Source organism: Bos indicus, chromosome 10 (assembly GCF_029378745.1).
Source record: "Bos indicus isolate NIAB-ARS_2022 breed Sahiwal x Tharparkar chromosome 10, NIAB-ARS_B.indTharparkar_mat_pri_1.0, whole genome shotgun sequence".
Classification (NCBI taxonomy): Eukaryota; Metazoa; Chordata; class Mammalia; order Artiodactyla; family Bovidae; genus Bos; species Bos indicus.
Window position 1 is genome coordinate 23,919,045 of NC_091769.1, and position 13,676 is coordinate 23,932,720.

The following is a 13,676-nucleotide window of genomic DNA, read 5'->3' on the forward strand; positions in this document are numbered from 1 at the left end:
TTTGCCTGTGTCGTGCCATGGCTTGTTGATGTGGTCGGTGATTGTAACCTGCCTATTTAGACTTTAAAGTCACTTGGTCATATCTGACTCTTTGTGACTTCATGGACTGTAGCCCACCAGGCTCTTCTGTCCATGGGATTCTCCAAACAAGAATATTGGAGTGGGCTGCCATGCTGTAATTAAATTAACAACAGCTACATCAGGGCTGCATGCATATTCAGTCAATGCATCTAGGATAGACATACGTTTTGTGACAAAAACAATTTATTATGATTACAGTGACCTCTGAGAACAAATAGTCATCCATTTTTGTATAGCTCCTTTTTGGGGGGAGGGATCTGAAGCCCAAATCTACAGTGAAATAAGCTCGCAAGCTTTTCTTTCATACAGGAAGATAAAACTGTTTAGTCTCAATCATCATAGCTTTTCTTCCTACACTCCAAGGCATGGGTTCCTGGGGGAATTTATGCTGGATAAAGGTCCTTGTCTGTTTAATGCAATCATAGCAAGTTTCCTGGTGGACAAAATTTGTCCAGCTTTATGTGTCTAACAGTAATCAATAATATGTGCGAAAATAATCTTGCTTTTAAATATCCACCCTATAGTCAAAATGAGGACAAGCTCACCAGACCACAGATTCTTATTTCCTTATATCAGAATGTAGCCCTAGAGGCTGCGTGCCACAACTCCTGAGCCCGTGCACCGCCATTACTGAAGCCCGTGCACCTGGAACCTGTGCTCTACAACGAGAAGCCACCGCACTGAGAAGCCCATGCACTGCAGTGAAGAGTGACCTCCACTCACTGCAACTGGAGAGAGCCCAAGTTCAGGAACAAAGACCCAGCTGAAGCAAAAATAAAATAAACAAATAAATAAAAAAAGAAACATAGCCACTCAAAAGTCACAAATGCTTTTTCATCCCACGGCTGCAGCAGCTCCAGTTCAAAGGCTTTCACTGAAAAGAGCCCCTCAGCAGCGTTACGTCTCAGCCACATGCAGGCTGGTATGTGATTTGCTTGGTGCCTCTGTGTTGGTTCATGATTATGATTCAGGTGATGCAGCTTTTAATCATCTATTTCTTTTCTCTAAATGAATTATTAATTCTGTGGCATCTAATATCTGTCTTACATTATGAGAAAAATAGATTCTTTTTTAAAAGTCAGTCTAGAGAAGAGAGGAATCTTTCTGGCTGAAGAGGGGTGCTTCTGGGGATTGGATCTTGGGTCTTCTTTAAGACTGACATCCACCCTATTATCCCTGTAGAGCAATTACCAACCTCATGGGTTTCTAGGATTAGACCTGAGCTTGATTGGTTTTCCTGAAAAACTCTAAATGTAAACTAAATTCTGATCAAGGACAGAATATACTTCTTCCTGACTTTAGCCTCCTGTTCCCCTTGGGTTTGTGCTCAGCTCCCCCCGCAGCCCTCTCTCACTGTGTCACTCAGAGCACAGTAGTACACAGCCGAGTCTGATGCTTGCACTGCCCGTTTCTGCAGATGGAAGGAGCTGTCAGTCTTAACAAGAGTGGCCTGAAAACCTTCATGCTCTACCTTCTTGTCTGCTGTTAAGCCCTTCAGGATGAGTTGAGGAGCTTTGTTGAGATGCTGGACATACCAGAAAAGATAGGAAGCCGAATTAGCAGTCTGGTAAGTGCAGTTCAGGGTCAGGAGAGCCCCCTCTGAGAGAGTCACTGGGCCTTCTGTCTGGTTCACTGAGTCACCATTGATCCCTCCTGGAAGAGAATCACTTTGTTATAGTAGAAATGTACAGGAGGAGTTTTCAGCCAGAGAAGAAAAATAAAACTTACCTGTTATCGTAGGAAAATGAAAAATCATTTTAGGATAAAATGCTACTTACCAAGTATTAAGCAGACGACAAGAACTGAGCGAGTGGCAGAAAACATTCTGGCAACAGTCCTCGTTCCCTAGAAACATCAAATCTAACAAAGTTAGTCTCTGGCTGGATGTTACAGAAGCTCCTCACTCAGAAACTGGGAACCCCTTTCTGCACAGCAGCAGTCATCTGTCTTGTGGCTACAGAGTAGGCAAGTCAAACCAGCTCCTGAATACAATGAGGAATCACATCTGAAGGAAGCCCCGCCCTCTGGTGGTGATCTTAAAGATTACACCACAGTCATATCTGACCTCAGTTCAGTTCAGTCACTCAGTCGTGTCCAATTCTCTGCGCCCCATGGACAGCAGCAGGCCAGGCTTCCTTGTCCAACACCAGCTCCCGGAGCTTGCTCAAAGCCATGACCATTGAGTCGGTGATGCCATCCAACCATCTCACCTTGTGTCGTCCCCTTCTTCTCCTGCCTTCAATCTTTCCTAGCATCAGGGTCTTTTCCAATGAGTCGGCTCTTCGCATCAGGTGTCCAAAGTATTGCAGCTTCAACTTCAGCATCAGTCCTTTCAGTGAATATTCAGAACTGATTTCTTTTAGGACTGACTGGTTTGATCTCCTTGCAGTACAAGGGGCTCTCAAGAGCCAAGGGGCTCTCTTTTGAAGACCACAGTTCAAAAGCATCAATTTTTCAGCACTCAGCTTTCTTTTTGGTCCAACTCCCACGTTCATACATGACTACAGGAAAAACCATAGGTTTGACTATATGGACCTTTGTCAGAAAAGTAATGTCTCTGATTTTTAATATTCTGTCTAGGTTGGTCATAGCTTTTCTTCCAAGGAGCAAGTGTCTTTTAATTTCATGTCTGCAGTCACCATTTGCAGTGATTTTGGAGCCCCAGAAAATAAAGTCTGTCACTGTTTCCATTGTTTCCCCATCTATTTGCCATGAAGTGATGGGATGGGATGCCATGCTCTTAGTTTCTGAATGCTTAGTTTAAATCCAGCTTTTTCACTGTCCTCATCCTGACCTGGTCCTGACCTAGTCCTCCTGATGATAGTCTGTGGGGTACACACAGGAGACCGGGGCAGGACTCTAAGAGGAGAGCCCTAAAGACAAACATGCTTTGGGAAACGTCCCATTATTACATCCATCATTTTCTGTGTGGTATGGTATCTCTAGCTTTGCAAATAATGCCAGTTAACAATTTTTAGGAGGAATGGTCAGAGGGTTTCTTCTTTCTATATGTCTCCATGATTCCCATGGGTCAGGAAAGGCTCCCTCTGCATGGAAAGCACTCCCTCCTCTCCCTACACCTTCACCTGAATTTGCTCTATTCATACCCAAGACACAGCCCACATGCTGCTGGAATGCTGGAATGTTGCATAATGTTGGAAACATTATCTCAGTCAGGTCTCAAATAACGTGCAGCTGAGTGAGCAGTAACTACCCCTGTGCTGTGTGCTCTGCTCAGCTGCTCAGTCGTGTCTGACACTTGTGGCCCTAGAGACTATAGCCTGCCAGGCTCCTCTGTCCATGGGATTTCCAAGCAAGAATACTAGAGTGGCTTGCCATGCCCTCCTCCAGGGGATCTTCCCAACACAGGGATTGAGCCAGAGTCTCCTGCATCTCCCGCATTGCAGGTGGACTCTTTACACATCTGAGCCACCAGATCATTTAAGGCAGATCTCATCTAATGTGTGGTTGAGTGAGCAGGTTATTACCCCTACCCATCACAATATGTCATATTTGTAAAATTAAAAAATAAATTGCTGTTACTTATTTTTACTGATAAAGGTAGAGTTGACCTTCCAACTAGAAAACTGGGCAAATTATATGAAACCAGTTGTGGATCTTGGACATCAGGTGGCACAGAGATAAGGAAAACAGGTGAGATGAGCCAGGACATGGCCCAGCTCTCTTCACGGAGGCAGCTTCTAGGCACCAGTGCATGAGGCATTTAACAAAAATGGCCCAACCGTCTCACTGTGAAATGGAATAATATTTTGAAGATCCTGAGGAACCTAGAAATTTGTGGACCAGTGTACCAGAGAGGAGGGATGTGGGCAAAAGAGAGAGAGGAAGAGAGATGAGGGCAAAGAGATGGGGGGAGGAGTCACTGTGAATCTTGGACTGAGTACTGATCTCTAAAAAAAGAAGACTCCCTGAGTTTGGTAAACCCCCCTGAAGGGGCCTCCTTTGGGGCCCTGGACCCTACTTGGATGACAAGCCACCTTACACCTCTAGCCTCACGAGACCTTACTTAGGTAACCTGGTTCTTGAAACGTCTTTTTACCTCTTGTCACATTCTTGCCTTAATTCAACTAAGTATCTTTTTTAGAATGTCAGGTGTGGATGGTTAGTATGTTAGCCGGGCACTCTTCATTTCTGAGGCATGTGTGTGGTATTGATCTGTCTTCTGATTGTTCGTTTGTTTTCTTAGGGATTCAGGAATCTCAGTGGAAAGAACTGTTGGCTCAGTGTCTGTCAGCCTGTTTGCATAGTTTCTTGTGCAATTATTTGTGTCAGTGAAGTGAACTCAACAGAAGATTTAATGGGGTCATTTCATAGCTTGTTCTTTTCTCTAGGATAGGGTTTATTTTATACAAAGTCTGACTATATTATGGTAAGAATTGTTGCCATTGTTCTTTGCTGACATAACGCATTTTAAGGAATGGGAGCGTGTGGCTACAGAAAGCTGTGAGGTTGCCTTACACGGGCTCTCAGGGCAGCGTTGTCAATCCAGAAACAATGGCTGTGACTAAGTCAGTTGAACTCAAAAACAGTCTTCTTCAAATGTGACTTTTTCACCTACAGAGATTTTTTTTTACCAGTTAAAATGAGTTTTGTTAGTTCTTACCAAAGCTGGGATCATTTTAAACGCACATCTGTTTGCTGAGCTGTTCTTTTTGTTTGTTTTTTGTCGGCACCAGGTCTTAGTTTAGGCTTGTGGGATCTAGTTCCCTGACCAGGGATCGAACCTAGGCCTCCTGCAATGTGAGTGCAGAGTCCTACTCACTGAACCAACCCTCCACCTAAAATTAGAATCATAAGTTGAAGTTATCATGCTGGCAGGACTCTCTGGCTCAGCAGATCACCTAGATTCTCTTAAACTTTTGTGCATTTTCAGGAATCCCTAGCTTCCAGCATTCATTCTGGAAATTTACAGGGTTGTCTGCAATGTGGAAACCAAAATCAGATACAATTCCTATCTCAAATTCCTTTCAGTTGATTGAGAAGCAGGTAAGCAAAAAAAAAAAAAAAAATCCTATGCCCTGTCTGTACTCCCACTAGCCTGGAACCCAATACATGAAATGAGGAATCAGACTGGAAGTAGAGAGCTGATGCAGTTACCACCATGGGAATAAAACGTGCTAGAATACTTTTTTCCCAACCATTAAGATTTATTTTTGTTCCTTCATCTCCCTCTCCATTTCTGTGGCCTCTTTATTAAGATGTGAACCCCCAGTGCTCAGGTGGCCAGCACCCAGTGTGCAGGACTCTAGGATGTTAGGAAGGAAGGCAGTGCTTACTTCAGGTGGGTGTCTAGATTCACCCTAAGTGACGATGGTGACTACATCTGCCAAGACCATAAAACTACTATAAATATTAAACTCTGCATTTAAGTAGTTCTGTCTATAAATTGGGTTTCCCCAGTAGCTCATCAGTAAAGAATCTGCCTGCCAATTGAGGAGATGAGGGTTCAATCCCTGGGTCAGGAAAATCCCCTGGAGGAGAAAACAGCAACCCACGCCAGTATTCTGCCTGGAAAATTCCATGGACAGAGGAGCCTGGCAGGCTACGGTCCACAGGATTGCAAAGAGTCAGACGCCACTCAGCAACTGAGCACCAGACACAATACACACATGCCTATAAATTATGAAATGACAATGATTAGTATCCTGGCCACATCTCACAGACTGCCCAGCAGTAAACATACATATCTTCCCACCTGCTGTGCCCACCACTGTCCTTCCAGAAAGTCCGCTCTCAGAAGTTGCAGACAGGAGTTCAGCCTGAAAAGATGAGGGGACTCTCTGTGCAACAGGAGCGATTGTAGCAGAGACTCAGAGAGTGACCAAAGTGGCTCCACATTCCTGCTCATGAGCAGAGGAGTGTGGAGATGTTCCTGCTTGGTGAGTGGGTGGTAATTTCTCCTAGTCTCTTGAGCAGGTGAAAAGCCCACTCCACTGCCAAGATAGCTTATTGTAAGAGTACATAAATACTTCTCTCACGTGTCTGAAACATGACTGACTGATGAATTAATTTTCCCTGATTTTGCTGTTGTTCAGTCCCTAGATCATGTCTGACTCTTTACGACCCCCGGAACTGCAGCACATCCGGCTTCCCTGTCCTTCCCTATCTCTCAGAGTTTTCTCAAACTCATGTCCATTGAGTCAGTGATGCCATCCAACCATCTTATCCTCTGTCACCTTCTTCTGCTCTTGCCCTCAATCTTTCCCACCATCAGTGTCTTTTGCAGTGAATCGGTTCTTCGCAATCAGGTGGCCAAAGAATTGGAGCTTCAGTTTCAGTATTCTAGCAGGTTTTATTCCACTGGTGGTAACTGCATCAGAATTTCAGATTCAAGATTGCCGCTTAGCCTTCTTTATGGTCCAACTCTCACATCCAGACATGATTACTGGGTAAACCATAGCTCTGACTACAGGGACCTTTATCGGTAAAGTAATGTCTCTGCTTTTTAACACACTGTCTAGGTTTGTCACATCTTTTCTTCGAAGGATCAAGTGTCTTTTAATTTCATGGCTGCAATCACCATCTGCAGTGACTTTGGAACCCAAGAAAATAAAATCTGTCATTGTTTCCACTTTTTCCCCAACTATTTGCCATTAAGTGATGGGGCCGGATGCCACAATCTGTTTTTTGAATGTTGAGTTTTAATCCAGGTTTTTCATTTTCCCCTTTTACCCTCATCAAGAGGCTCTTCAGTTTCTCTTTGCTTTCTGCCATTAGAGTGGTACCATCTGCATATCTGAGATTGTTAATATTTCTCCTGGAAAACTTGATTCCAGCTTGTGAATCATCCAGCCCAGCATTTCGCATTGTGCAAGGAGATCCAACCAGTCCGTTCTGAAGGAGATAAACCCTGGGATTTCTTTGGAAGGAATGATGCTAAAGCTGAAACTCCAGTACTTTGGCCACCTCAAGTGAAGGGTTGACTCATTGGAAAAGACTCTGATGCTGTGAGGGATTGGGGGCAGGAGGAGAAGGGGATGACAGAGGATGAGATGGCTGGATGGCATCACTGACTTGATGGACGTGAGTCTGAGTGAACTCCAGGAGTTGGTGATGGACAGGGAGGCCTGGTGTGCAGTGATTCATCGGGTCGCAAAGAGTCGGACACGACTGAGCGACTGAACTAAACTGAACTGAACTCTGCATATAAGTTAAATAAGCAGGGTGACAATATATAGCCTTGAGTACTCTTTTTCCAAATTTGAACCAGTCCATTGTTCCATGTCCAGTACTAACTGTTGCTTCTTGTCCTGCATACAGGTTTCTAGGGTATTCCCATCTCTTTAAGAATTCTCCACCGTTTGTTGTGATCCACACAGTCAAAGGCTTTAGCATAGTCAATGAAAGAAAAGTAGATTTTTTTTTTATTCCCTTGCTTTTTTATGTGATCCAGCCAGTGTTGGTAATTTGATCTCTGGTTCCTCTGCCTTTTCTAAACTCGGCTTGTACATCTGAAGTTCTTGGTTCACGTACTGCTGAAGCATAGCTTGAAGAATTTTGAGCATAATCTTGCTAGCATGTGAAATGAGTGCAATTGTATGGTAATTTGAACATTCTTTGGCATTCATTTCTCTGAGATGAGGTTACTAGCAAAGAGAATACCCTGTACCCATTGAATACAAACAATACACACAACACCTGCGATATTTACAGAGTGGGCTGCTCTGATCCACGGGCCCTTGACAGAGGAATATCTTCTCAGAAGGTCTCCTCCTGGAACTTACTTAAGCAGCAGCATTTCTGGAGCAACCAGAAGGGATGGAAAAGTCAAGGAAAGAGAATAAAGCTCCAGTCACTGAAGATGGAGTGTCTGCAGGTGAAACTCAGCAGGATACACAATCTTGGCCTGAATTTTAAAAACCAGAGACTAGCTCCTAGGTCACACAGTCATCCATCAACAATGTGCCCTGGAATTTTCATTAACACATTGTGAAATATTTCAGCATATATAATCTGAATTGTCATTGAAGAGTTAATGTCACTTTAAGGGATTCTATCTGGGGGATGTTGATGGGCTGAAAACAGGCATTTCTGGAGAAAAGCTCTTAGGTTCCTTTTTGCACTGTCCTGCTCCAGATTCTTATCTGTAGGGCAACCCAAGAATTCCTAGGTCCTTGGCTCTGAGTATCAGACCTGGAAGTGCTTTGACAATACCTCTAGCATAGCCCACTGGAGAGAGAAACAACACCCCTTTCAGGGCTGCCCACAGCCAGAGCCCCATCTGCACTCTGGGTTTGTGTTCAGCTCCCCCGCAGCCCTTTCTCACTGTGTCACTCAGAGCACAGTAGTACACAGCCGAGTCTGATGCTTGCACTGCCCGTTTCTGCAGGTGGAAGGAGCTGCCACTCCTATCAAGAGTGGCCTGAAAACCTTCACTTTTTGGCTTCTGGTCTGTCATTGAGCCCTTCAGGAGGAGTTGAGGAGCTTTGTTGAGATGCTGGACGTACCAGAAAAGATAGTGATCTGAATACGTGATCTGGTAAGTGCAGTTCAGGGTCAGGAGAGCCCCCTCTGAGACAGTCACTGGGCCTTCTCTCTGGTTCACTGAGTCACCATTGGTCCCTCCTGGAAGAGAATCACTTTATTATCGTAGAAATGTACAGGACCAGAGCTTTCAGTCAGAGAAGAAAAATAAAACTTACCTATAGTTATAAGAAAGTGAAAAATAATTAACATTTAGAATAAAATATTACTTACTGAATATTAAGATGATCAGAAGAACTGAGTGAGTGGCAGGATGCATGTTCGCAAAAGAAAACGATCCTTGTTCCCTGGAATACACCAGTCAAACAAATCTAGTCTCCATCTGGATGTTACAGAAGCTCCTCACTCTAGTCTCCATCTGGATGTTACAGAAGCTCATCACTCAGAAACTGAGAGCCCCTTTCTGTACTGCAGCAATATTCTGTCTTGTGGCTACAAAGCAGGCAAGTGAAACCAGCTCCTGAATACAATGAGCAACCGCGTCCGAAGGAAGCCCCGCCCTCTGGTGGTGATCGTGAAAATTGCACCACAGTGCGGTCTGACCTATTCCTCATGATAATAGCTTGTGGGGTACATACTGGAGAATGGGACAGGACCCTAAGAAAAGAGTCCTACACATAAGCGTGCTTAGGGAAATATTCTATTATTCCTTCCATAATTTTTTGCATGGTACAGGTATCTCTAGCTTCTCAAGAAACCCCGGTTACAATTTCTAGATGGAATAGTCAGAGGTTTCTTCCTTGCATGTGCTTCCAAGATTCCCATGGGACAGAGAAGGATCCCTCTGTATGGAAAGTGTTTCTTCCTCTCCTAAAGTCACTTCTCTGAAGTAGTTATATTCATGTTGACTCTGTCATCATGCCATGGAGAAAATTTTTTGTAAGGGAGGTGTCAAATAATTTGTAGTTAAATGATAAGGTTATTATCCTGATTTATCATGGAATGACATATTTGTAAAATACAATAAAAGTAAAATACGTGTCTTCTTTTTCACTGATAACGGTAGAGTTGATCTCCAATTTGAAAACTATTTTTGGACTTTGAACATCAGGTAGCACAGAGATAAGGAAAACAGATGAGATGAGCACTAACATTGCCCAGCTTACTTCATGGAGGCAGCTTCCAGGCACCAGTGCATGAGGGATTGACCAAAAATAGTGCAGCTGTCTCATTGTGGGACTGAGACAGAATAGGAGAACGGTGATCCTGAAATACCTAAAAATTGTGGACCTCTGTACCAGAGAGGATGAATGTTGACAAAAAGAGAGAGAGAGAGAGATAAGCGCAAGGCAGAGGTTGGAGGGGGGAGAGTGGGGGACGAGTTAGACCATCCTTGGACGACAGCAACCTTACGCCTTTAGCCTCATGAGGGACAGGTGACCTTACTTAGGTAACCTGGTTCTTGAAAAGTCTTTTTACCTCTTGTCACATAGTTGTTTTAACTCGACTAAGTATTTTTTAGAATGTCAAGTTTAGATGCTTAATATGTTAGCCGGGCACTCTTCATTCCAGAGGCATGTGTACATGGTGTTCCTCTGTCTTCTGTTTGTTTGTTTTATTAGGGATTCAGGAATCTCTATGGAAAGAACTGTTTGCTCAGTGTCTGTCAGCCCACTAGTCTGGTTTCCTGTGCAAAATATTTGTGCTAGTGAAGTGAACCCAGAAGAAGATTTAAGCGGTATTTCATAGATGTTTTCTCTAGGGTTGGGTTTATCTTATGCAAAGTAAGACTGTATTATGGTAAGAAGCCAAAACATTGTTCTTTGCTGACATAAAGCATTCTAAGGCATGGCAACGCTGCGGCTACAGACAGCTTGGAGGTTGCCTTAAATGGGCTCTCAGAGCAGTGCTGTCAACCCAGGAACAATGCTGTGACTTTTAGTTGAATTAAGTCTGCTTTGTTTATTTTTGTTTTTATTTCCAATACCCTAGGAGGTGGATCAAAGAGGATCATGCTGTGATGTATGTCAAAGAGTGTACTGCCTATGTTTCCTCTAAGAGTTCTATGGATTCTGGCCCTCATTTAAGTCGTTAATCCATTTTGAGTTTATTTTGTGTTCGGTGTTGGGAAGGGTTCTAGTGTCATCCTTTTACCTGTAGCTTTCCAGTTATCTTCCAATTAAAAATAAATGTTTCTAAATGGCAATGACCAAGTTAGTTGAACACAAGGGCAATCTTCTTCAAATGACACCTATTAACGGACATAAAATTTCTCAACAGTCAAACTGACCTGTTTTTCTAAAATTAGGGTATTTTTTTAATGCACGACTGTTTGCTGAGCTGTTCTGTTTTGTTTTTGTTTTTGGCTGTGCGGGTCTTAATTTTGGCTTGTGAGATCGAGTTCCCTGATCAAGGATCAAACTCAGGCCCCCGGCATTGGGAGCACAGAGTCCGATCCCCTGGACCAAAGTTCCCCCTAAAATTAAGGTCTTGAGTCAAGTTATCATGCTGGCAGGAACTCTGGCTCAGTGGATCACAGAGGTTCTCTTAAACTTTTTGTGCATGTTCAGGAATCCCTAGGCTCCAGCATTCATTCTGGAAACTTACAGAGTTGCCTACAATGTGGAAACCAAAACCAGACATGATTCCTATCTCAAACTGCTTTAAGTTGACTGAGGAGCAGGTTAAAAAAAAAAAAAAAATCCTCTGCCCTGTCTGTAGTCCCACTAGCCTGGACCCAGAGATGTGGAATGTGGGATCAGACTGGAAGCTGACACAGTTACATCCAGGGGAATAAAACCTGCTTGGATACTTTCCTTTCACTGTTCAGATTTCGTTTTGTTTTTTCATCTCCCTCTCCCTTCCTATGCCCTGTTTATCGAAGCCCCAGTGCTCAGGTGTCCAACACCCAGTGTGCTGGACTCTAGTTTGTTTGGAGGAAATCTGTGTTTACCTTCAGGTGGGTGTTCAGACATGCCTCCTGTTAAATAAGGATGGGGACTACAGCCTCCAGGAATATTAAAACCATTATAAGTATTAAATTCTGCATTTTTATAGTTATGCCTATAAATTTTAAAATAACAATGATTCAGTGTTTATGCCACATCTCCTAGACTACCCAGAAATAAAACATATATCTCTTTTCTCCTTCTGTGTCCCCCACTGTCCTTACAGAAAGTCTGGTCCCGAATTTGTAGACAAGAGTTCAGCCTGCAGAGATGCAGAGGGTAAACTCTGTGCAATGGGCCCAATTTTAGCAGAGATGCAGAGCACTGACCCAAGTGGTTCCACATTCCTGCTCACGAGCAGAGGAATGGTGAGATGTTCCTGCTTTGAGAGGGGTTGATACTTTCTCCTAGTTTCTTGGAGTACGTGAAAAACTCACTCCACTCCAATGGCAGTCTGCCTTCAAACTGGGTACAGGATGAGAATATCTGCTTTGCCAGTGATCTCATCATCTCAGGGAAAATTAATTAATCAATCAATCATTTCAGATATATTGAAAAAGTGTTTATATACTCTTAAAACAATAACAGGAAAAAAATCTCTCCTTAACTTACACGGAAATTTTGTATCTCAAAAGTTATCCAATAGCAGTATATTTTTTTTTAGGTGAAAAATGCCATTTCTTCATTATCTTTTATCTTGACATGTGGAACTTTGCTGAAAGTTCATTAACTGTGTGCAAGGCTGAAACCAAATCAGTTTGAAGGTGGCAGTGAACATTGATCATGTCTTAGAGCACTTTCCCATTGATCTGTCAACAAATATGGGAAAATACACTTTCAGTTATATAGTCAGGGGAATTAAAGTGGCCCTGCCTGGCGCTGAGAAGGGCACTTTATGTTGAGCATAAGGCACCTGCTCTTCTCTGTCAGGACAGGGGGCTTCTCTGGATGGGCTTCTGAGAATGGGAACACTGACCACAGGACTACCAAACCATGTAGGCGGCATTTCTAGCAGTGCCAACATTGCCCTGGCTTTTCACTGAGCTTTGGTTCCTTTCTTGAAAAATAAGGACAGGGAGGAGCTAAGATGTCAGAGGAATAGGACGGGGAGATCACTTTCTCCCCCACAAATTCATCAAAAGAACATTTAAACGCTGAGTAAATTCTACAAAACAACTTCTGAATGCCAGCAGAGGACATCAGGAACCCAGAAAAGCAGCCCATTGTCTTCAAAATGAGGTAGGAAAAATATAAAAGACAAAAAAAGAGACAAAAGAAGGAGGGATGGAGCTCTGTCCCAGGAAGGGAGTCTTAAAAAGAGAGAAGTTTCCAAACACCAGGAAACACTCTCACTGCCAAGTCTGTGCCAAGCCTTGGAAGCACAGAGGGCAACATAACGGAGGAAAAATAAATAAACAATTAAAACCCACATATTATGAGCCCAACAGTAACTCCCCCAGCGGAGAAGCAATGCAGGTGCCTGCACCCACCACTAGCAACTGGGAGCTGGGCAGGGAGGCACGGGCTGCATTGCTTAGAGTAAGGATCCGGCCTGAATGCCCCAAGTGCTATCTGAGCAAACTAACTTGGGCTAGCAAACCAGACTGTGGGATAACTACCACGCGAAAAGCCAGCCCTAACCTCAGACACCGCCAGGCCCACGCATAGAACAAAGGACTGAACAGAGATAGCCGGCTGCAGACCGTCCCCTCCAGTGACAGGCAGCCAGAACCAGAAAAGGGCAATCGCAGCCCCAGAGAGACATTATCTACAAAACTGTAAGCAGGCTTCTTTGCTAACTAAGACTTCTTGGGGTTCTGGATGGTCAACATCCACCTGAGAAGGTGTGCCGGTTGTACACCCAGAAAACCAAGCGGTGGGGAGACGATAAGTCGCAGCGACCACACTCACCAAACACCTCATCACCTGAACTGCTCAGACCTGGGAAGGGCACAAAACGCAGGCCCAACGGAGTCTGCGCCTCTGAGGACTACCCGAGTGTCTGAACCTGAGTGGCTTAGACTTGGGAGGTGCATGCAGCCCAGGGCGGGCCTCAGACAGTTCCCGGTGGAGCAACCTAGAACCTGAGCAGTGTGGGCGGGGAGGATACATGCGCTGTGAGCGGGGGCAGGACCAGTGTGGCTAAGGCACTGTGAGCACATGCCAGTGTTATTTGTTTGCAGCATCCCTCCCTCCCCACAG